Source organism: Calliphora vicina, chromosome 2, assembly GCF_958450345.1.
Source record: "Calliphora vicina chromosome 2, idCalVici1.1, whole genome shotgun sequence".
Classification (NCBI taxonomy): Eukaryota; Metazoa; Arthropoda; class Insecta; order Diptera; family Calliphoridae; genus Calliphora; species Calliphora vicina.
Window position 1 is genome coordinate 65899814 of NC_088781.1, and position 23979 is coordinate 65923792.

The 23979-nt window shown below is 28.5% G+C and overlaps 1 protein-coding gene across 4 annotated transcripts in view; it reads right to left on the reverse strand.

Moving 5' to 3' along the window:
* The window catches only part of BicD (protein bicaudal D), a 59742-nt gene that overhangs the window by 33220 nt on the left and 2543 nt on the right, over nucleotides 1-23979 (reverse strand). The gene's annotated exons all lie outside the window — the stretch shown is intronic.

Genomic DNA, 23979 nt, shown 5'->3' on the forward strand with positions numbered 1-23979 from the left:
AAGTGTCCAAAAGTGCGATCGATTTTAAACGGTAATGGACTACCTGTTCGATCAAAGTGAAATAAAGCTCTATAAAAACCTTAATTGGAGGGTTTTAGGAAAGGTTCATAAATTCATCACTATTGATTAGAACTATAAAAATATTTTTTGTAAGTTGTAAGAATAATAATTTAGTAGTTTCTTTTTTATTAACATTTATGTATGTTAAGATTTTTTCGATCTCTCTCCTTAGGTGTGTATTTTTTTCATTGTGATCTTTTATAAAACTTTTGAGAAGTGACGGACGTTAACGGACATAATAATTCTATATTAAAATATATTTTTGTTGTTTTTTTTTTCTTTAACATAAATTTGAACTTGAAGCATGTATCTACTCAAATCTCTATTTTTGTTATTTATCAAAGTAATACCAAAATTTAAGAGCTTTACTTAAAATCCTAACAATGGTGGATGTATAAATGAAGGCGGTGAGTTGAAAATTACAAAAAAAAATCGTTTTATTTCAGCTAAACATTTTAGTTTTAGTTATCTTTGCTTAGTGAATTTCTTTACATTTATTTGCCAAACACTTGGTTTATTCTTGTTCTATTTTTTTTTTGCCTTTTTGTTGACTCTTCATAAAACGTTTGCAGTTTTAATTCTGTCTGTCTGTATTTTGTCGTTTTACTTTGTATGGGTGAGTTTGAGGTGAAATGCCATGATGGTTTGTTTGTACTACGTACTTACAACAACAACAACATCAGCAAAGACTATGAGAATGAAGAAGAATGCAGTACTCAAGTTGTTTAGTTGACATTTCTAAACATTCATGAGGTACGTTGGTTTTTCTATTGTTGTTTTTATTATTCTAAATTGTAAGTGCTTTAGCAGAGATGGCAAGTTGTATGTGTTAAACTTTTATATATTTATTAATCTTTAATGTTATAAAATGAAATTAAATGTCTGTCTATGGCGTCTCTTTTGACCAGATTATTATCTCATTACATATTTGTTTATTTTTCTATTTGAAATATGTATTAATATCTCAATGTACACTTATTTGTACTAGGGTTCTATAGCTGAAACAAAAAATCGACTTTTCGAACTTTCGACTTTTGGTAGTTTATGAAAAGTCGACTTTTCGAACTTTCGACTTTTTAGTTAATCGACTTTTTTCGACTATTTTTGACTTTCGACTTTTTAGATTTTGCAAAAATAAGAGTATCTAAAAAATAATTTCGTCTTTATGTTCCATTCAAATGGTACTATATTTTAAAATAACAAAAAGTTTTGAGGTACATGTAGAAATATGCGAAACTTTTTGGTTTGGTTTCAATAAACAATTTTATAATAGCAAATAAACAATCAGAGTCAAATTCAGTTCATACTATATGCTAATTGGGAGCTTAGTTTTAACCGCAATTTTAGCCTAAAACATGCCAATTAAATTAAAAAATAAAATATAGTCAGTTTAAACTATTATTTTTGCCAATAAAATGTTGTAATAAGCTCTATTCAAATCATCTTGAAAAAAAGTTTCAAGGGTTTTTGGATTTTCAGTCGTGGTAGTCATTCTCGTGGAATTGCCCATATGGAATGAAATTAATAAAATGTATTACATATATGGGGGATTTCATGTCAAGTGATCCAATTTTTGAAATCGATGTCTTCCAATCGGGATGAAATTTGCACCAAGGATAGTTCTATTGGATCTTTCACAATCTTTCAACAAGATCGGCGGAGAACTCTCTGAGTTAGAGTGGTTTATTTCTTATCCATGTAACTTATTACCTATTTTTTTTAGCAAAATATGTCCCAAATAGCTTAGATAGCTATTTCTTTAATTTTTGGAAAAAAAATTAAAAAATAAAATTTTGCCGAAATCAAAAACTTTGACTTTTTTCAAAATGGGCCATTTTCTGTTCTCTTAGTAGGCTCTATGTTTTTTAGATTCTTTGTTATAGTTTAAGACTTACACGTATTTTTCTTTTGCACTGATTGAGTTGGATCTTTAGGTTCGGCGATCGCGACTCTTGATATTTGCACCCGACTGTGTTTTTCTATTTTAATTCAAAAAGTCCTTCACAGTGAATTCAAAAAGTCCTTCACAGTGAATTGCACTTCAGATTAATTTTTCAACGAAGTGAGTAGTGGCAAATGTGAGCTAATGGTGAGTAGATCGGATCAACGAAGCATTGTTTGTGAGTGGGGTTTGTGTTAGAAGTTTTGCAAGTTTATTCGAATATAATTGTAGTGTACATATCGAATCAGGTCGAATTGAAATGTTTTCTTACTATATATGAAAAGTTGAAATGAATTTACTATCAGCCCAATTATGAACAAAAAATTCCCCGGGAGTTTTTTCCCATTGAATTTGAATAGGAAAAATGTGAAAAAAACTCCCGGGGAATTTTTATTCATAATTGGACTGTATAACTTTTCTTTCGTTTTAGTTATCTCTAAAACCCCAAAAACTTTCAATACAAAATTATTCAAATTTTCATTTGAATATGTAATAAACTTTTAAACATTCCCATCACTGTTGTTCAAATAAGTGTTTGTTTAAAATATTTTGTCTTTTGGTTACATTTTGTGGGTTAATATTTACTTAAGTTAATTAAAACTTTTTATTTGTTCTTTTCCACCTGATGTTTGAAAAGAAAAGTTCTGTTTTAAACTTTTTAAATATTTTCAGTTTTTGTCTTTTTACGTTACACTTGTTTGGTTTTTGTGTACAAAAGAGACAACAACAAAAAAAACATATTCAAGTTAATTGTTAGAGATAAATGTAGTAAGTTTTGTGGGTAATAGAATTTCTAAATTCTAAAAATTATATTTTAAATGTTTTTAATAGAAAAATATGCTAATTTTTAGTTGTAAGATACCAACAGCAAAATTTTGTTTAACAAAGACTGTTAGAAGTGTTTCTCCGCGTAAAAGTGTTAGGGTAATGAGTGAGATGTTTCGTGACATTTAAAGCACTTAACCTTAAGTTGACACATATGTATAAGAAATCTAGTAGTTTTATTTAATTTGGAAAACTCTCATTACAGCTAAATATTACTAGGAAATTTTATAAGTTGGCTGGTTTTGTCATGATAATTTAATAAATTTTGTTAAGATTACTATAAATAATATCTAATATTTACTTCGAAACTCATATTTAAAACAAATTCATCTTACTTTAAAGCCACATTTGCTTTAATATTTATCTACGTTATGACCATCAACCACCACTTTTGTATGCCCCATGGCCAATACAAGTGCATCATCATACGTTTGTAAGTATTTCCTTTTTACTTCCACAGAAAAAAACTTTTTTACTTTTATATAAAAAGTTTAAATATTGTTTTATTACAGCATTTTTTGTATTCAATTAAAATCAATAGTTACATCTGAGATTATTTTTATTTCATGTCAGGGCACAAAAGAATTTTCTTTTCGGCAAAGATATAAAAAAATAACTTTGATTAACTTGTTTTCTTTATAAATGGCAAAAGGGAAATTATTTTCTTTGAGCAAAAAAGTTTGTCAAGCTCGTTATCTGAATTTAATTTTCAAAAGGTAAATTTTTTCCATTTTTCCGTAGTATTTCTGTTTTTTTTTTTTTTATTTTTTCTGTCCAACTTTTATTTGTATGATGCTCTGTTCTGGGTATTTATTTACATTTGAAGAGATGCAATTTTCTTTACGATTTTTCAAGTATAGAAAATGAGTTTTTATGGTTTTTTGATTTTTTGTATAAATATTGTATGACTACTACTGACTATATATGTACTATAAATAAATATTTATGTACATTGTATAAGTCTAAAGTATGAGATTATTATATTGAAGGCATGTTATACAGAATGTTTGAAGTTTTATAACAAGATGCACACATATTTTCTTTTCTATATTCTATAATACAAACTAAACGAAATTCTTGGTAACAACAATTTGAATTCAAGCCAAAACTAGATGTATTTACAAAACCATCAGTATAAAACTGTGTTTATTCAACGAAATTTGTAAAATGTAAAATAATAATAAAAAAAAATAAGTACATGATCATCTTGAGAGAAGGGGCGAAGATTATGTTGGCTCCATACAAAATTCGTTGGAAATTCTGTTGAGAATAAGAACAAAAAAAAACGATTTTCTTTTTCCCTGAATATTGTGGTAAATGTTAAGTTGCACAACAACTGCATACCGCATATACGGTACATTTACATGCATGCGAGTATAAGTACCCGGCTTTCCTTGGATACAGTACCGCATTGATAATAATATGGGCTACTAGTTACCACTGGTTACTTACCCAACTAATTGAAAGGTGCATGCCATTGGGTGGGAGTCAATTAGAATTCCTAATCATGAAATGTTTCCCAGGAATTCCTGGGAACATTTTTTTAGAAATTCTCGGAAAATTTCAGGATATTCATATTTAGCAAAAAAAAAAGCATTTTTCAGATTGAACTTAGTCTTAAAGGTTTTTGTACAGACCAACTTATTTGCAAAAATTTACTGGATTTTGACTTAGTTTAGTATTAAACAAGTAAGAGAGCTATATTCGGCTGGGCCGAATCTTATATACCCTTCACCAAAGTTGTTTTTTTCATTTTTTGGAATAGTTTTAAATTTAAAATTTTTTTTTTTAAATTTAAATTTTTTTTTTTAAATTTAAAATTTTTTTTAAAAATATTTTTTCCGATTTTGACCCATTGTAGGTCCAACATACTATGGTCTTATATTGTCTATATTAATGACTTAGTAATCCGGATATAGGTCAAAAATAGGTTGTCCTGGTTTTTTCCTCATACCATTTGTGCACCGATTTTGCTAATTTTAAATAGCATGTCTGACAGAAATATTGAAGATTTGGATCCCGAAGATATCTGGGGTCTTCAGAAAATTGATTTCAACAGACGGACAGACAGACATGGCTTAATCGACTCCGCTATCTATAAGGATCCAGAATATATATACTTTATAGGGTCGGAAATGAAAAATGTAGAAATTACAAACGGAATGACAAAATTATATATACCCTTCTCACGAAGGTGAAAGGTATAAAAATGCCCGGGAATGAACAGATTATTTATTTTTTCCTGGGAACGGAAAAAGTCCGTGTAATTAGGAATTATAAAGTCAACTCACACCATTTACTAGTGATATTACTAGTAAATGGGGGGTAGCTTACCGTTGACATTACTTAGAAGTAGTCAAGTAATGACTTATTTATTATATACATATATGTATGTAACTGCTTATTTCCACGAGCACATTATCCTGTAGTGAATTTTTAGGATAATAAAAGTATTTACTGGGGAAGTATCTATTTTGTTTTTACCTAACTTAAAACAGTAACTAGTATCAAAGGCAGAGACATAGCCAATGAAAAGTTGACAATTGCTATCTTAAAAATTGCAGGGTATATTTTTTTTCTTCTATTTGCACTGTGTGTTAAAAATAAATATCAATTTGTTTGATTGTAAAGACACATACATTTGAAACATTTGGTGGAAAAAAAATTGCATTTCTTTATATTATTTGTATAGGGTGTTTAATGTGGTGGTGATTGTCTGTCTATGGCACTTTAGATGTCGTTACCAATGAATGCTGCTGTTTGAATTTTGCTATTATTGATTTTTGAGTGATTTGTATTTGGTTTTATTATAATATAAATAAATATACTTATCTAATACTTAAGAAAAAACATACATATTTATAGCATTAATAACAATTTCCTACTACAGTAGGAAATCTAATTCAGAACTTTTGCGATATCAAACATTTGGCATCATAATTCTGATAGAATATATTAAAACATGTCTTTGTTAATGCTTAGTGATTTTTTTTTATCGGTTTGAAAACGTGAGGCTAATTTTTTAGAACAAAATTAATTACTCAATAGAATCCAATTAAGACAATGTAAGAAATAACCTAAGTATATTATTCAGAATTAATTATTACAAGGAATATTCAGTTAATGAACAAAATATGGAACAGATGATAAACCAATCTTCTATTTGCATCCAATAGTCTTCATATGTCCCTCATATCCTAAATAGGGTTGCTATCTTGGCTAACTGAAAATTTGCTTGGCTAACTAAATGTCCAGAACAGCAACAGCTTTCGATCCTACCGACTACATTTACCCGTATAATAACGTTACCGAAATAATCAAAATAACCGTTACCGAAACAATCGAAAATATACAGGTTAAATATTTCTCAAAGCTTTTAAAGCATTTTTTCCCTTTGTCTGTTTAAGATCCCGTATATTTTATCGAAGAAGTATTTTACTTTTTTGTGGGTTCTTGATCTTCCTCTTTTTCTTAATTTTTTAAGAGTTTAACAAAGTTAACCAATCTTTATAATTTTAAAGAAATGTGTTATTTTAAAATCTTAATAAAAGTCAAATACATTTGGTACTCAGAATCACTTTCAGATTAAACAATATCCGTCCGTCCGTCTGGCTGTGCATGCAATACTTGTGCAAAAAGTACATGTCGCAATTTTGAAGATATTTCAAACAAATTTGGCACATACTTTTTTTCGGCCCAATGACGAAGCCTATTGCAACTTTCTCAAATCAGTTTAGGTGACCTGCAGCACTGCCTTTGCATTTTGGACTCTATTCATCTTCATCTTAAACAGGGAACAGTTTTTCCGGATGTTTTCTATTGCTATTAATATATACGCCTCACCTTCATGAGAAGGGTATACTATATAAGTTTGTCATTACGTTTGTAATTTCCACAATATAATTTTCCGACCCTATAAAGTATATATATTCTGGATCCTTATAGATAGCGAAGTCGATTAAGCCATGTCCGTCTGTCTGTTGAAATCAATTTTCTGAAGACCTCAGATATCTTCGGTATCCAAGTCTTCAATAATTCTGTCAGACATGCTTTCGAGAATTTTCCTATTTAAAATCAGCAAAATCGGTGCACAAATGGCTGAGATATGAGGAAAAAAAACAGGACAACCTCGATTTTTGACCTATATCTAGATTACTAAGTCATTAATATAGACAATACGGATATCTAATGATAGATATTTCAAAGACCTTTGCAACGACGTATATAAGACCATCATAGTAAGTTGGACCTACAATGGATCAAAATCCATTGTAGGATTTTTTTTTTAAAATTTTATTTTTCCAAAAAAAGAAAATAACTTTGGAAAAAAAATAAAATTAAAATTTCGTAATCCAAGTTTTTTTTCTTTATATTTTGGGCGATTATTTGGTCGGAATCAATAGTTTATATTGTTGTCAAGGAATTTTAAAAATTTCAGATAATACAAAAACAAATCATTATTTAGTTTGAAAAAATAAAAAACAGTGTAATTTATAAATTTTTAATGATGATTTTACAGTATCTGTGTTTTTACCATAAATCCTTTTTTGCTAGCTTGTTTTACGAAAACATAGTTGACATTTCCGTTCCAAAAACTAACTATGCCAGCCATACGTTTTTAATTTAGCCAATTTTCCATTTTTTAGAATAAAAAAAAACCTATTTATCCATTTTTTTTTTGCAAATTTAGATGATACGATTTTATGGCCGCTGGCTCTTCTAATATTCAGTTTGATGTTGTTGTGTTTGTGTACAACAACAAAATCTCTATCAAATAAATTTCCAGCCACTTGAATTTTCATCATCATCATTCTGCATTGTTGAAATTCTGCAGCCACAAAAAACAAACCCCATCACACCTGAGTTAAGCAACACAAACGCCAACATTTCTACACAGCAAACAGTGAGAGGTAGGTGGTGAGAGAAAGAGTGTGAGATGAAGGAATAAATACTAAAGCAGCAGCAAGAGATAATCACATGAAAGGTGTGATGGCAATTGGGGGGAATTGTGGAGGTCATTGAAAATGAGGTTTTCTTTCAGCAAGTGTATCAACTTAAATGACAACTAAACCAAAATAGAAAAAGAAATTAAAGAAATTGTTGCCAAAGTTTAGTCATCAGTCTATTTCCACTTCTACTACCGCTAGCTAGCTCTGGCACTATGGTGGTGGCGACACTTCCACAATTATTATTATTACTGGTGCTGGTGCTGGTAGTTGCTGCTTGTGATGATGTTGACACACTGTTGCTGTTGCGACTAAACCTTCACAAATTGTTGAGAGTTCTGCTGCAATATGTTTTTATCCGAGAAAAGTGCTTGATTATAATTTAGAAGCAGAGGACAAACAAATCGCAAGCAAAGACCTGCTGCATAAGATGCAACCGGGAAAGGGAAAGCAAAAGACGGTAAAAAGTTGCCATTATTTAAAATTCATTTAAACGTTGTTTTTTTCCTTGCACTGTCTACTTCTAAGTATTAAGTTTTTCTTTTTTTGTTCAAATAAGTTTGGGTTTAATAGTTAAAAAGTGCAAATTAACGTGAAAAATTGTCATTTATGGTTATTAGGGATGTTAAAGCGATAAAGCAACGAGAGAGTGAGAGAACAAAATGTGTAATAGCAACAGCGATAGCATACAAATGAGGGGAGTCAAGTTTAACTTAATGGTTAGTAGAGAGTTGTTGTTATTTTGCGTTTCTTTTATTTTTCTGCTTTGAAAATATTAAATTTGCCGCTAAATAAGCAGAATTTTTAAACGTTTCAATGATTTTTATTTAATTAAAAAAGTTATTCGCAAACTGCTAATATTGACATACAAAATGTAATCAGACATAAATCCAGAGGCAATTATTTTTAAATAATTTGTTTTATCTCTTGTTGTTCGTTTTTTTTTTTTTTTGCTCTGATGTGGCAAAAAGTTTATTTTTATAGGACACATGTGTTGAATTAAAACTCTGATTTTGTGTTTTAAGGCAATTCATATACGTACATACATAACAAATGTTTACATAACAACGAGGCTTGTTTTCAAAGTGGATTCGTTTAGGAATCTAAAGGAACTAAGAAAAGAATTTGATAAATTTAGCAAGAGTCCTTCCATTCCTTTCTTTTATTTAATCATGGATCCAATATATGAACAATAATAATGATTTATAGTTATTAATTAGTTCTTGAATATATTTCTTTGATTTTTGTCCATAAACACTCGATAATAAAATTATCAAAAACTTGGCCAATTTTCAAAATAAATGTTTTATAATTTTCATTTAATTTTCATCTCTCAGAAAATTTGTTAAGTATTCAATTGTATTATTTTTCTTTCTTCTTTAAGTTAAATCCTTAAACATTTTTCAAACACCCGTCGCATACTCATTTTTACATTTTACAAATATTTACTATTCTAAGGCAATAAATTGACTTTTTTGGGGGTTATTTTAGCCTTTTCGACATTTTCAACATTTTATGTTCGTTGAGTTTTTGTTTGTATTGTGTTTAATGAAACAATGCAATATCCTGTGTAGATATAAAATACATGTAGATACAACGATAATATCAAATGCAACACTGTAATAATACATTGTTCGCCATTTTGATTTTCATTTTATCTGCCCAGTTATTTATTTTTTTTTCTGTGTGTTCATTGACCAAATAGACCATTATTAATTGTTGCATAAAATCTGTGCAACACCAAAACTACATACATAGATACATACATATGTACTTACACATCTGCTCAAAATAATAGATACACCTAATTGGAAAAAATTTAAATGGCGGTAACATTGAAAATTTCCTCGCAAGCGTTAAGAATACATCATATTATTAAAATTTCTATCTGGCAATGTCATGTCAGTCAAAAATCTGGCAACTATTTGCTTTCATGTTGATTTTTAAAAACGAATTTATTTGAATTACAAAAAATTATTTGCTCATAAAAATAGATACACATCAGTAATTTGTAATTTGTTTATATACAATTTTTTTTTTGTGCAATTTTTTGTTCCTATTTACGTGAAACAGTAAGTATAATTTAAATTTTAGCAACAATTGTATAAAAAATAGGACTCTTTTGAAGAAAATGGGACGAAATCATCATTGTACCGAAGATGAGAAAAAAATTGTTCAAACGATGAGAAATCAAGGAAAATCATTACGGGAAATAGCAAAGAGCATAGGAAGATCTTTACATTTTGTCCAAAATGCTTTATCTAAAAAACAAAAAAGAGAAACTCGCGGTAGACCAAAGAAAACCAGCCCAGAAACAGATAGGCGGATCGTCCTTATGGTTAAAAAAGACCCTTTCATATCATCGAAAGCTATTTCTGCGGAGCTATGTAACGAAATCAGTCCACAAACAGTTCGTCGTCGTCTTTTACAAGCTAAATTGCCGGGAAGAATTGCCAGAAAAGTGCCACTAATGCGCCAAAAAAATATCAAGACAAGATTAGAATTTGCTAAAGAGCACTTACAATGGTCCGGGTGTGAAGGCGAAAAAAAATGGAGAAATATTTTATGGAGCGACGAAACAAAAATAAATTTGTTTGGAAACGACTGCCAAAGAAATGTACGCCGACCAAAAGGAAAAGAATTCCACGTTAAATTTACAAAAAAGACGGTAAAACATGGCGGGGGAAACATAATGGTTTGGGGTTGCTTTTCATGGAATGGTGTTGGTCCGATATTCCGAATAGAAGATACCATGAATGCTAGTGGGTATAGAGACATATTGGAAAACGTAATGCTTCCATATGCATCGGAAAATATGCCATTAATATGGACATTCCAGCAGGACAACGACCCAAAACATAGTTCAAGATTAGTTAAAAACTGGTTCTTGGAGAATAACGTACCTGTTTTAAGCTGGCCCAGCCAATCCCCTGATTTAAACCCAATAGAAAACTTGTGGAGTGAATTAAAGATAAGGCTTTCGAAGGAAGTTTTCAAAAATAAAGACGATTTATGGGAGAAAACGCAAAAAATATGGTACGAGATTCCATTGGAGAAGTGTCAGAACTTGATATCCAGTATGCCCAGAAGAGTGGAGAAAGTTTTACAAAACAAAGGTGGATATACTGGATACTAGCTTTACTTTAATAATAAACTAATTTTTTTAAGATAAAATTTATTAGCTTTTGTTTAATAAGAATTTTTAAAAATGTATCTATTATTATGAGCACCAAATTTTTCGAAATTTAAGAAATTTAATTTACTTTATAATATTTATTATTAATTATGAAATATTTTGTTTTTGTTTTTTACTCTCCTTTTAACTATAAATAAAAATCGACTGAATTTTTTTTATAATTTTACAATATACCATTATTTTTTTTCGTTTTTAAAAAATAAATTTTGGTGTATCTATTATTTTGAGCAGATGTGTATGTCTATATAAATCGAATTGCTGGAGTATGTGTTGTCGTAACTAAATAAATATTATTAAACCAACCAACCAACCAACCACCTACTACAACTATGCTGACACTTACATACAACAACATTATGAGCATTTATAAGGAGTGTTTCATTTTAAATTTACTATTTTGAAGCTATAACTACGAAAATCCTAAGCATACAGAATAAACAGTAACATTAATAGTAGTTCATTGAGCCCACAAAAATTTCTCGAGACATAATATATGTTTAGAACGAAATAACCTAAGCATACAAATTATAATTATATCAGCATATTCCAGAGATAATTGTGGTTAGCATGATCATCTCTTTTCATTGTAACAGATCCGATTCGAAAGACCCATGTATGCCCCTTTCTAAGGAATATAACTTAGTTTGAACGGTGGAACGGATCAGAGAGCCATTTTTTAATGATGATATAGTATGTTTTATTAACTTTGAGGACATCGATCGATTGCGGTTTATTGCGATTGCGATTTATTGGCATAGAACTGCGGCTTCAGAAAACCCCCTCAAGAAAATATCTAGCGGGGTAAATCGCACTATCTTAATGAAAAATTCACATTACTTCCGTGAGAGATAAACATACTTTTAAATCGTTCATGCCGAATGTCCTTCAAATACCACATGTCATCCACACCCATAGAGTTCAATTCGGGACAAAGGAACTATTTTATCAGGTTTTCGTTATAAAATACCCCGATTTCCTCAGTAACTGGAAATTTTTAGAGAAATACTCAAAAAGCTGCAAAGTTAAACAAAAGTTAACTAAAAACTCCAAAGCTTGTCAACTACAGATGTATCTAAAGGTTCTTGCACAGGAAAGAATTCTCGACAAGAATGGAATTATTACAACAAAAACAATGACTGCAGACCGGCAAATGAGACTTTTAACCATCTAGAAAGAGATAATTGTATAACTCAGTCGATCGAATGCAAATTTTAACTTTGAATCACCTGAATATTTTGGCGATCAACTTTGACAGCTTCTTAGAAAGAATGTTTCTAAAGGGCTATCCATTTGCAGTAATCACCTTCGTGCAGTGATACTGAGTTGAGAAACAAAGCTGACTAAAAACAGCCTAGAGGCTACCTGCAAATCGCTTCGAGCTGAACATAAAGAGATATGAGCAGAAGCTAGAGTTTTTCCCGGGAATTCCGCAAATTGTGCGAAAATTCCCGGGAATTATTTTTCTTAGTTTTATGAGATGTTTTTTTAAACTTGAATTTCTCTAAAATATGCTTAAAGCTCCAAAACAAATGCAGAAGATTCATACAACAAAACAGATTTAAACCAAATAGACCTATAACTAGTTCATTATTCAAATTATTCCCAAAACTCGTGAATGTTCAGGGTTGTCACAGAATTCTATTCCGATCGAAAGTGGAATTATCTTAGTATTTTGCTTTTTCACAAAGAGTAAAACAAAAAATTGGAATTGAATTTTGTATAATATTATTGGGTTTTCTTCAAGTTTTAATTAACATCTTTACATAATTTTTGATTTAATAAGCAAAACATCGCCAATTCAAAATTAAAATATTTTTTTTTGCGAATTAACCGAATTAATTGGAATCTAACAAAGGTAGAACAAAATATAATGGAAATTGAAGACATTCCAATACAAATTACAAATGGTGACAGTGTATATAACCAAAATTAATAATCGAGACAGTTTATCTCTTTATATTAAATTTTTATTGAATTTTTTATTTGTATCCAATTACATTTTAAAAGCCAAAGACAATTTTTAGCTTTTAAAATTCAATAATTTGTTCTAAGCGGGGATCCCGGAAAATTTCAAACTTAATCCCGTGAATTGTAAAAGTGCGGGAAAAGAAAAACTCTAGCAGAAGCTCATAGAAGTTAGCTTTGAACGGTATTCGTGGATTATTTAACAGTCGCAATATACTGCACGCATGTTCGATATGAAAATAATATTCAAATAAAAATTTTTTAAACCTGAAAATACCAAAAATTAAATTTGTAAATATTTTTATATTAGCCTAATTCTGTGATCCAAAATTGTCTATAGGAATTATTAGCGGTGTTCAGTATTCACAGCAATCTAAAATGCTAAAAAATTTAATATTATTTTGAGTATTGCAAAGTCGAAACGGTGACACGGTGACACGGTGCACCGCGGTGTCAGAAATACCATCATTATAATCGAATAAAGTCAGAAATTTCGGATCATTGGTTTAGATAAATGTCTCCATTTCAATATGTCGAAATTAAAAAGAAAACAGCAAATAATTCTCTATAGGAATGTGTAAATTTTTCTTTTTATATAATCCTTTTGGAAATATTAATTGAGTCAAGGGAGTACTACGCTACGATCGTCTCAAATTTCCCATCCCTGGTTCTGGCACAACTGAGTTTGGAACAACACGACTTGTGTCGTATATATCGTGGTCAATATGGTAAATTTGCCAGTATTTTATACTGTTACTCACTCTATTTTAATAAAACAAATTCATAATACTATTACTGGATCCATTGGAAATATATACTGAAGATTTTACAGAAATCGGAAAATGTTAACCCTTTGATGAATATGTTGGATGTCACACTAATCCGAGTTACACTTCTCGAAATTCGATAAAGTTAAAAAAATCAACCCTACTACACACGTTTACCACACATTACAAATATTCAGTTATTTGTACATAACCAAACAATATCATTTTTGTAAATTAGTGTAAATTACTCGTATGTAAGTAAGCACATGCATGTGTGGCGTTGAAATAATAATGCACATAATAATAACAACAAATATTCAATGTTTATTTTTGGAACAAATAATCTGTAAGCGAGAGTATGTACTTTTAAAGTAAAGGACAAAATTGTTAACTAACAATTAGCAGAAACTTTTTTCAAGGCAATGAAAAAAGAGATTTTATTAAAAAAAATTACATATTTGCCCTTCTAAAGGTTTCATATCTCATTGCTGTATTAGAAGAAACAGTTGGATTTTTAAAAAATACTCAAATTTGATTAAATCCGATCTATATAGTTATAACGCTCACTGTATATACTTTCAAAGTAATTTTTAAGCACTACATATTTATTTAGCCACTGCAATGTACGGCAACAATGGCAACATTACTGAAAATAAAACAACAACACATTTTATATATCCAAACCCAGTCAGCATTTTACGAAATTTTTTATCATATTGAAGTATTTCTGAGTGATTAAAACAGACTGTTTTGTCGGGAGAAAATGGTACCCAACCAACGACCCTTTTTAATAACTATTTCATTTCTGTCATTTAGATCAGATTTGATTCATCATTGATACATTTTGTTATTGTTTTCGAATCCGTTTTTAAAAGCACAACTGATTAATCATATTTTGGTAATTAAGAACACTCGAAAAATACTCAATTTAGTGATTTGTGACAAATTAATCTTCCAAATACTGACTGGGAAATATTTAAGTACATGTATGTGATACGTATGTATGTATATTTGATGAATCCACAAGGACACAACATCAGTGAGTATGTATGAGTGAGCAATTTTAAATTCATATAAAAATCACAACTGTTTTCCAGCTTAGATTTATTGAATGAGTGTGTGTGTGTGTGAATGTATGTCTATGCATATGAGAGCCATAGCAAACTTTTTAAGTATTCTTATAAATATTAATTAAAATAACTAAAATATTAAAAAAAAATGGAAAATAATCTTAAGAAAGAAATTGTGCTTCAGATTTTTAATGAACTGATAATTAAATACCTACATGTTTACATTATTTTGTCACTTTAAGGTCTGAAACTAATTAGAAATTCAAATAAATGATAGTATATTTAAGAAAATATATTAAGAAATTCATATATTGCTTCATTAAGGCAAAATAAGATTTAGAGAAAAATTCATTTCATGGCAATACAATTTATATTTCCCACACCGAAAGAGTTTTGGGCAGGGAAAACTTTCAAAATTGAGAACAAGAAACAATATTAATAAATCTTATTCGAATTATTCGTTTTATTCGAACAAGATAAAAATCGAATAATTTTAATACTCTAGTATATACGCTAACTAATTTATTCTCTTGAACACCCGTCAAGCTTGAATTTTAAATTTGTATAGCATTTCCTTATCAACTGATTTTGTTTCTATAACACATAATATTTAACAAATTATCTCAAAAGCGAAATAAAACCGAAACCGATCGGTTTTCAATTATTTAAAACCGAAACCGCGGTTTGGAAATTTTTCGGTTTTTTGGAAACTCTAGTTTAAACTATTATTTTTGCCTTAAAATGTTGTAATAAGCTCTAAATACGTTCAAATAGTAACATTTTATTGTGTTCTCCTATTCAGATCATAATAATGAACTCCTACAAGAATAAAACTGAATTAGACGCGAAACTTTTATAGAGATAATTTAAGCTTTAATAACGCTACCCAAATTCAGTAGCCTTAATTCAACTATGAAGACCTCAAATGATATCTAAATATTTTTAAAAAAAATAATTGATAAAAGAAAATACTTTATGTAGAAATCGGTTGGAATTGGTCTTGGAACTAGGGTTTGGGGTTTCCCGGATAATTTAATTTCCCGGGAAACGGGAATGAAAAATTTCATTTCCCGGGAATGTTTTTAACTAGAAAAATAAGTAAAAAAGAAAATTATTTTATAAAATTGTGTCATTTTATTAAAAAAAAAAAAGAAAAACAATACATTACAATTCAATTGTACCCACATAAAACCAAAAAAAGTTTGTTAAAATATTTGGAGAACACTTGTTACTATAAAATTAAATATTAGCGGTATTCATGATATAGTAGAGTAAAAGAGCAATTAAGTGTCACAAAATTTTATAAATTGTGAACGTATCTTTATAATTCGATGTCGATTAATATGTTAATGGGATTTTTAATGCACTTTTTAGATTCTTTCTATTGATTTTTCTGTTATATTTTTTTTTCATGTAAAATATACATATTTTAAAATAAAATTAAATTCATTTCAAAACAAAAATATGAAATTCAAAATTACCTCATATAGTTTAAAAAGAGTAAAGCAGTAAAAAAGTAGTTCTAATGTATTTTTTTTCTGCTAAACTGCTACTTTGCTATAGAAAGTACTCTACATTGTGAATACCGCTATTATATCATAAAAATAATGTTATATGTCCGTCATAAAACCTTTTTTTAAAAAAAATTGATTTGTCAAAATTACTAATGCATTCAATAAGTCATTCGACGAGAAAACTCTTTCGCTTTAAACATGTGTTCGCTTTATCGTTATTAAAGCATTATAAAGACAATGAAAATGTATTCTCCGATTGCTACTTGTTTCAAATAAATCTAATTCCCGCTTAAAACTTTCAGCATTTGATTTTAAATGTTTAGGGCTTTCCTTTTTAATATTGATTGAATATTCTAATTGGTTTTTAAAATATTGCTCAACGCTTTGAACAGATGAGGGAATATTGTGGTCAAATAGACGTTCATACATTTGCTGTCCATAAATTTTTAACATTGTGTTTTTATATAGTTTTTAGGTTTAATTTAATTGAATGAACCGTTTTTTGAGAAATCGTAGAATTTTTATATAACTGCTGTTCATAAAGTGTGTTCATTATAGCATCACCTATCAGATAAATGTTTTCATTTCGGCTTAATGCTTCTACTGTATCTTTAATGGTGTTTAAAACCTTCACTAATATTTGGAACAAGCCATTCATCAAGCAGAGATGTCATATTTAAATATATTAAAGTATTTTTAATTAATTTTAAATTTCCCGTTTTTCCCGGGAAAAAAATTTAAATTTCCCGGGAATTCTGGACAATAATTTTACGGGAAATCCCGGGATTTCCCGGGCGGGAATTCGCGGACCCCAAACCCTACTTGGAACCGAAAACTTTTTATTTTTTTAACAACCTCTATTCGGTTATTTATTTGTTTTTACAAGATATTTTAATCAGCGTCAGATTTTCGATACAAAAGTAGAACAATCGCCAATCAAGTATAAAAAGTTAAAAAACAATTTTTAAATCTTTGAACAAAAATTAAAAAAAAAAAAATAATTATAAATTCCGGTTAACCGACATAAAAAACAGGACTGTCGAATAATTGGAAAATATAAAGTACACCAATACCACGGTTTGCTTCGCTTCGTTCTGCGTCGTTTCGAAGTTGAGTATTTTTAAAACTTATATATGATTTCGAAGCTGTGTCGATTTTGTTTCAGTTTTTGTCGCATAGCTTCGAAGTTGCGTCATTAGTCCATAGTATTGAAAAATCTATTTTTAAGCTAAACCAATTAAATTAAAATCAATTAAATGAAAATCAATACAAATGTATGAAAAATCGTGCTTCGATCGGGCCCAATTAGATAGAGTATCTGGTGTGAGAGATGATCGAAAGAAGACATCAATGATAGGCTGATTAATGTGAAATCGTTTCCCTTAAATTATATGAAATTGATAAAAGCTTATAATTGCCCATTGAATAAGGATTAACTTATAAAAAAACCAATAAGATTAGATTTGTTTGACAATTTCCGCATAACATTTTTCATATGATACCAAAAGGTCTAAGTATTCCTTTAAATGAAATTAGGAAAAATAACTTTTTTTTATTTGGAATGAACTCAACGTATTTGTTTGGGGTGACCGTAATAACATTATTCTTTTTGAAAACATAAGACATAAAATGAAGATGAAGAAAACTAAATAAATAATTTTAAATTCAACCTTGCAAATATTTAGTAAGAAATATATGTACATATTCCTGGAATTTTACGTATAAAGGCATTAACAAATTCCCCATGTATGTAATTCTAAAAATACCTTATTTAAACCTAATTAGCAATAGCAAATAAATCCTGAAGTGTAAACAAAGAACAACTGAAAAAGGATACATACAAAAGCAAATAACAGTTGTATTTGCCATTTTTCAACACATCGTTTTCCTGTTAAAAACCAATTTAGAGGTTTAAGGTTTTTTTATTTTGCTATTTTTTGTAAAATTCTCCTTCTGCTTTCTTTAATGACTAATTAGCGAATTTGTCAGTAACAGTCTACCTGTATACAGGTACTTTACAATAAATATAAATGCTACAAAATAAGTACATATACCTATGTGTAAATGAGTTGTAAAAGTGTGAGGATTTTAATGTTTTATTTTAAATGGATTTGTGGGGTAAATTACATGTGTTTGGGAAAACAAGACGAAACAAGGATAATAAACAACTTCAACACGAACAACAACAACAAATGCATACAGTATAAACATCAAATTAAAAAAAAAAACAGAAATGAAAAACAACAAGAACTATGAACATGATTTATTTTACGATTGCGAAAAAGTTAAAATGTTAATTTTACTTTTATTTTGTAAACGATAGGAAAATGGAAAAAGGAAAAAGGAAGGTGCAAAACTGCTAAAATAAAGTTTTTCTTTTCATTTCAAATTGTATGAGTAAAATTTCCAGGAAACTCTATTGAGCCAGCCATGAAGGGTAGAAAATTGTGTAATTAAAAACGAAATAAAAAGGAAATCTTTAATGGCAATTAAAACAACAAGTATGTATTCGAATTTTTGCTCTCTAATTTCAGTTGAAACATTGATTTTTCACAACAATTGCAGAAAAAGGGATTTTGGTTTAGTTGGAAATTGAGCTTGTAGCTATAGCCATAAATAATGATTATGGATATTCAATTACATTTCATACTCTTATATTTAAGCACGTTCTTACAACTTATGTCTTAATCCAATGTTTTTAAAACAAATTAAAGGTGACTTTACAACTTAGACTGTATACAATATTTGTAATATCGAAATAAAGTATATGAATTCCTTTTTCGGTTTAATAATTGAAGGGAATTTGAAAATATTTAAGATGTTTCATGAAAATATAACAAAATATTTTTTATTTTATGCCATATATCCCCATCAATCCTTGAACGATATCTTTATTTACTTCTCTTGAATCCATACTGCATAAATAACTTTTTATATGAAAAACTTTAAATGAAGCAGGGCTATTAGTATTTATAATAATAATATTAAATTTATATACATTTGTCTTAGAAGTTAAAGAGTTTAGGGCTAATGCTCCTTTTTTACTTAATAATAAGCTATGAATTATAATATATCGAGGGCCTATATTCAAAATCCTCTAACTCGAAAAACATAACTTTTCAAGAGAGCAAAAAAAATTTTTTTTTCGCCTATTACTTCAGTTATTAAAATTCGGTATTCTACAGTATTTTTTAAAGCAACTACTGAATTTCACATATAATTGGTTTTTAAAATTTTGCATTATTGTGGACTTTATGATAGATGGAGGGTTTTGCTTTTCAAAAATATTCAATGTGTATAAAAATTAATTATTTAGATTTCATTTGTGCCATCTGTTAGTTTTTAACGTGATTTATTTAAGACAACTTGGTTTATTTAAGATAGCGTCTAATAATACAATATTAAACCATATTTAACCATTCCCACGACAGCCGGTTCTACTCACCGGAATGACCCGAGTTCACTCGGCCAAGGGTTGTCAACTCAGCAATCACTGCTGCTACAACAACAACAATATTAAACAAAAAATTATAGAAAAAATGTTTTTATTTTGTTTTGTAAATTTTTTTGAAGTTTGATTCAAGAAATTATTTCAAAAAAATATTTGAAAATAATTTTTTTTGAAAAGAGGGTTTTGCATTCATAAAAATTATTTGTGTAAGATAGAGAAATAACAAAAATGCAAATAAAACCCCAAAAAAAACATGTCTGTTACACCATATGTATATGAAGGCTTTTTACTGAATATTTTACCATCAAAAAGTCATTTTCGTGAAAATCAAAGATAGAGGGTTTTGTATATAGGAGAAACATATTCTAAAACCTATTTGAAATAAATTAAGATAAAAAAATCAAAAAAAACTGTATTACTGATATAGCTGCCAGATTTGAAGATTTATCATTTTGACGATTATTGGTTTCAAAAATAGCAATTTGACGATTGCTTTCTCGCAACTTTAAAGCAACTTTTTCTATTTTGACAAAATTTATTCAGAATATAATGACATTACCCCATTCAATTGAAGTCGCCAATCTTGAATTTATGCTTTAATCTCAGGCATTATTACCTTCCGAATGGACCACCTACAGCGTGGTGCTATATTTTAATTAAATTATCATTAAAAAGTAATGTCAGAGATTGTTCTATTTTATGTGTTTATTAAATTATATTTCATGCGTTTTATTTAAAATTAAAAAAAACTTCTGAATGAAACTTTATATTATAATCAGAGATCGAAAATAACTTGTCCATATACCAAAAAAACCCAAATTGTGATTTATATTTTTGTGATAAAAATAAATCGCTGAAAATAACAGTTATAAAATGATTTTTATTTAAATATTTTTTTAAATTGTTATTAATCTTTTGATAAATTTTATATATTTAAGCGTTGATTTGCATCAAATGCATTTTTGAGATTTATTTTTCCTGTTCGCAAATAAAAGTCACAAGCTAACCTTTACAAAAAAAAAAATAAATTATAAATCAGTCATTCAGATTATTTGTGTTTGTTTATTTTGGGTTTCTCTCAACCCGAAACCTAAAATGTTCTCGAATAAATCACTCTCTCAGTGATATATCACAAAAAATTATTTGTAAATGGCTGGGAATGAGAATTTACCATTGAAATGAAAGTGAACCCGTTATTTTCGGTATCTGATTATAATTAAATTGAGCTTTACTTTTTTATTTTAGTGATCCCTTATTCATAAACTTCAATTTTAAGAAATGTTTTTGATAAATGTGATGTTTTCGTTCACTTTTTAAATAGAAATTTAAAATTCCTGTTAGAAATCTTGACCTTTTTAATTTTTGTTTGATGATTTTTATAATTCGAAAGGACGATTTTTTTCTTTTTTATCGGGATTTTGACGATTTTTTCCCAAATTCATTTGGCAGCCCTGTTTACTGGTAAAATTACGTTGAATAAAGTTCATTAATGTGTGGGTACTGAGAACCTGAGCATCTGCTGTTGAAGTTTGTGGTCAATCAGACTAGTCTATCTTGGACAAGTTCGAAGCCAACAAGATCATGTAGACGACGAGTGGTTTATAAAATGTTTCAAGCATCGCATCAATAGAATTTGGCATACCATTATGGATAGATAACAATTGAAGCCAGTTATTATTATATAAGAGGTTGTTATCTATACTACATACCTATAACCCTATTTAAATATTAATATATTTATGAATGATGTTGACTTATTTCATTTTAATACTGTTCGACTGTATTAAGGCAATTTGCCAGACTATGAACTACGAGCAAACTTTTAAATAATTAAATGCAAAACTTAACTGAAGTAGTTCAACCAGTTAGATGTAAATGATTCAACCTTGAAATACCAATAGATGAATGAATGAGTAAACGGAAAAAGTTATAACAAATATTTTGTATGGCATTTAATGAAAAAACAATATATAAATATACATATATTAATTAATAAGTCAAATTATTTTTACAAAAATAAGTATATTTTGTTGGAAACTATAAGAATTTGCAAATAAAAAGATCGCCACGTGATCTTTTTTTTAAAAAAAAGAGCGTAGACACCTGTAGTATTTATGTATCATTTTCTAAGCGATAAAAACTCTACGCTCTATTCTGTATTTTTTCCTTCAAAAGTACGAACATAAAACAAGACAAACTAAAAAAGTCATTATTAGCGTTTTCATTTGTTATGATTTGATGGAGAAGAAAAAACAGCAAATATTAATGATAGTTGAAAAAAAAACGAAGAAGAATTAGCTCTGCTCTATTCTTCATTACTTTTCTATACCATTTGTCATGGTTCATAAAGAATAGATATTTTATAGAAACAGAAACAACAACAATGCCAACACCAACAAAATAACTTAATTGAAAAAGCAACAGCTGTAGTTTCTCAACAAATAATAAAAATAAAAAAAAACATAGCAAACTAAAAAGCTAAGAAACGAAGTTAATAAAATATTTTAGTGAGTTTAGGTTTAGTTATTTGTTGCTGTTGATACTACTTTCGTAGTTTAATCATTCATTTGCTACCACCATCAACCACAATTGGCAAATGATTACGTGTAAATTTTGTTGTTCTTGTATTTTTTTAATTTTTGCAAATTGGCAAAAGTTAAAATTAAACAAAATCGAACCAAGTTAAAAAATATGCAGAGAAAAAGAAACGTTTTATTATGAACAAAGCTAAAAGTGGGTAAATTCAATTAAAGTTTAAAAAAAAAACAGTTCATTTAATTTCAGCAACAATATTTTGAGTTTTTTTGTCTTTTTTTTGTTTGCCTATATCAAGGTTACATTTGATAAAACATTATTTGCATGAAGAGTAGCTGCTATAATATAATTGAAATGAAACTTATTAAATGAATTTGTTTTTTTTTTGTTAAATGTATACAAATTATGTATTTACGTACTTATTTGTTAATTATGTAGCAATTTTATATTAGTTAAGGGTAATTTGTTTAAATAAATAAAGTGTTGCTGATGATTTGTAACTGTTGCTTTGATGAGCTCATTAATTATTGATGCATTTCACAGGTGAATATTTTTTGTATGCAAATCATATAGTTTTTTTATGAGTAATAATTACATATGTATTTTATTTCATTCTACTATGAGTATTGGTTTTTTTATTAAATTAATCTCAAATAAAGTGAAAATTATTTTTTTTAGAATGAGGATTTAGAGATTATTTTAAGAGTTTTCCAAAATATTCGAATTTTCGAACATAATATTGCATTGTCATCAGGTTAATACAAGATCTAGAGATCATTTTGACACATTTAAAAACTGTTCGAATATAACTTCGAGTTTTCGAACATCATTGCATTGTCATCGGCTATATGCTTGAATGTCAAATTTTAGCCAATTTGTGCTACGAAAACTGGTTCAAAATTCAGTAATAAATTTTGTGCTAAAAAAATACATACAAACATTGCTATTTAATAAAAGTTTGTAAAAAGCCTAGAAAAATAAAATAGAAAATTTCACTCATTTTAACTAATAGCAATAAATAACTGGGCAGGCAGTTGTACGATGGTCTGTTTGACATTAGTCGTGGTAGATTGGTGGATATCTTCGATTTTATTTGAAAAATCATGTGTTTATGTTCACTACTCCTAATATGCTGAAAAACTAATGTAATTATCGTCGAATATCCTGGAAAACCGTCCGTCCATTCATTTCAAATCACTGCTTAGCTCTGTAGTAGAGATCTACGCCGAACGGCTGTAAGTCGGCTGAGACAACGGAGTGTATCGTCTCAAATTTCTTTAAAAATATGGCTTTTAATAACATTACAAAAATAATTTTCAAACATTAACTTTAGCAGGTTTTGAAAAGCATCTCCATCTAACATTATTGTTTGTATTGATTGAATTTGAATTTAAAAGTGAACCGATTTCGCTTAGTTTTAGGAAGTCGATTAGCCAATGCATTTTTATATATCGTCAATTCAAAATTGAGTTTTTAATGGATATTGGTATAGGGCTTCACAAAATTTTTAGCTTTCTATATTTAAAAATAACGAAACAACACTTTACATTTATTAAGTTTTTTCTCTTTCCTGTAAAATTTTAAAAAGTGATGATACACCTATGCCCTTTTGCATTTTAGGTGACGATATACAACAGCAGTTTTCGTAAAAAAAAATTATGGAATAAATGGAAGATAAATTTCATTTAAATACCGATTTTGTAGGTAG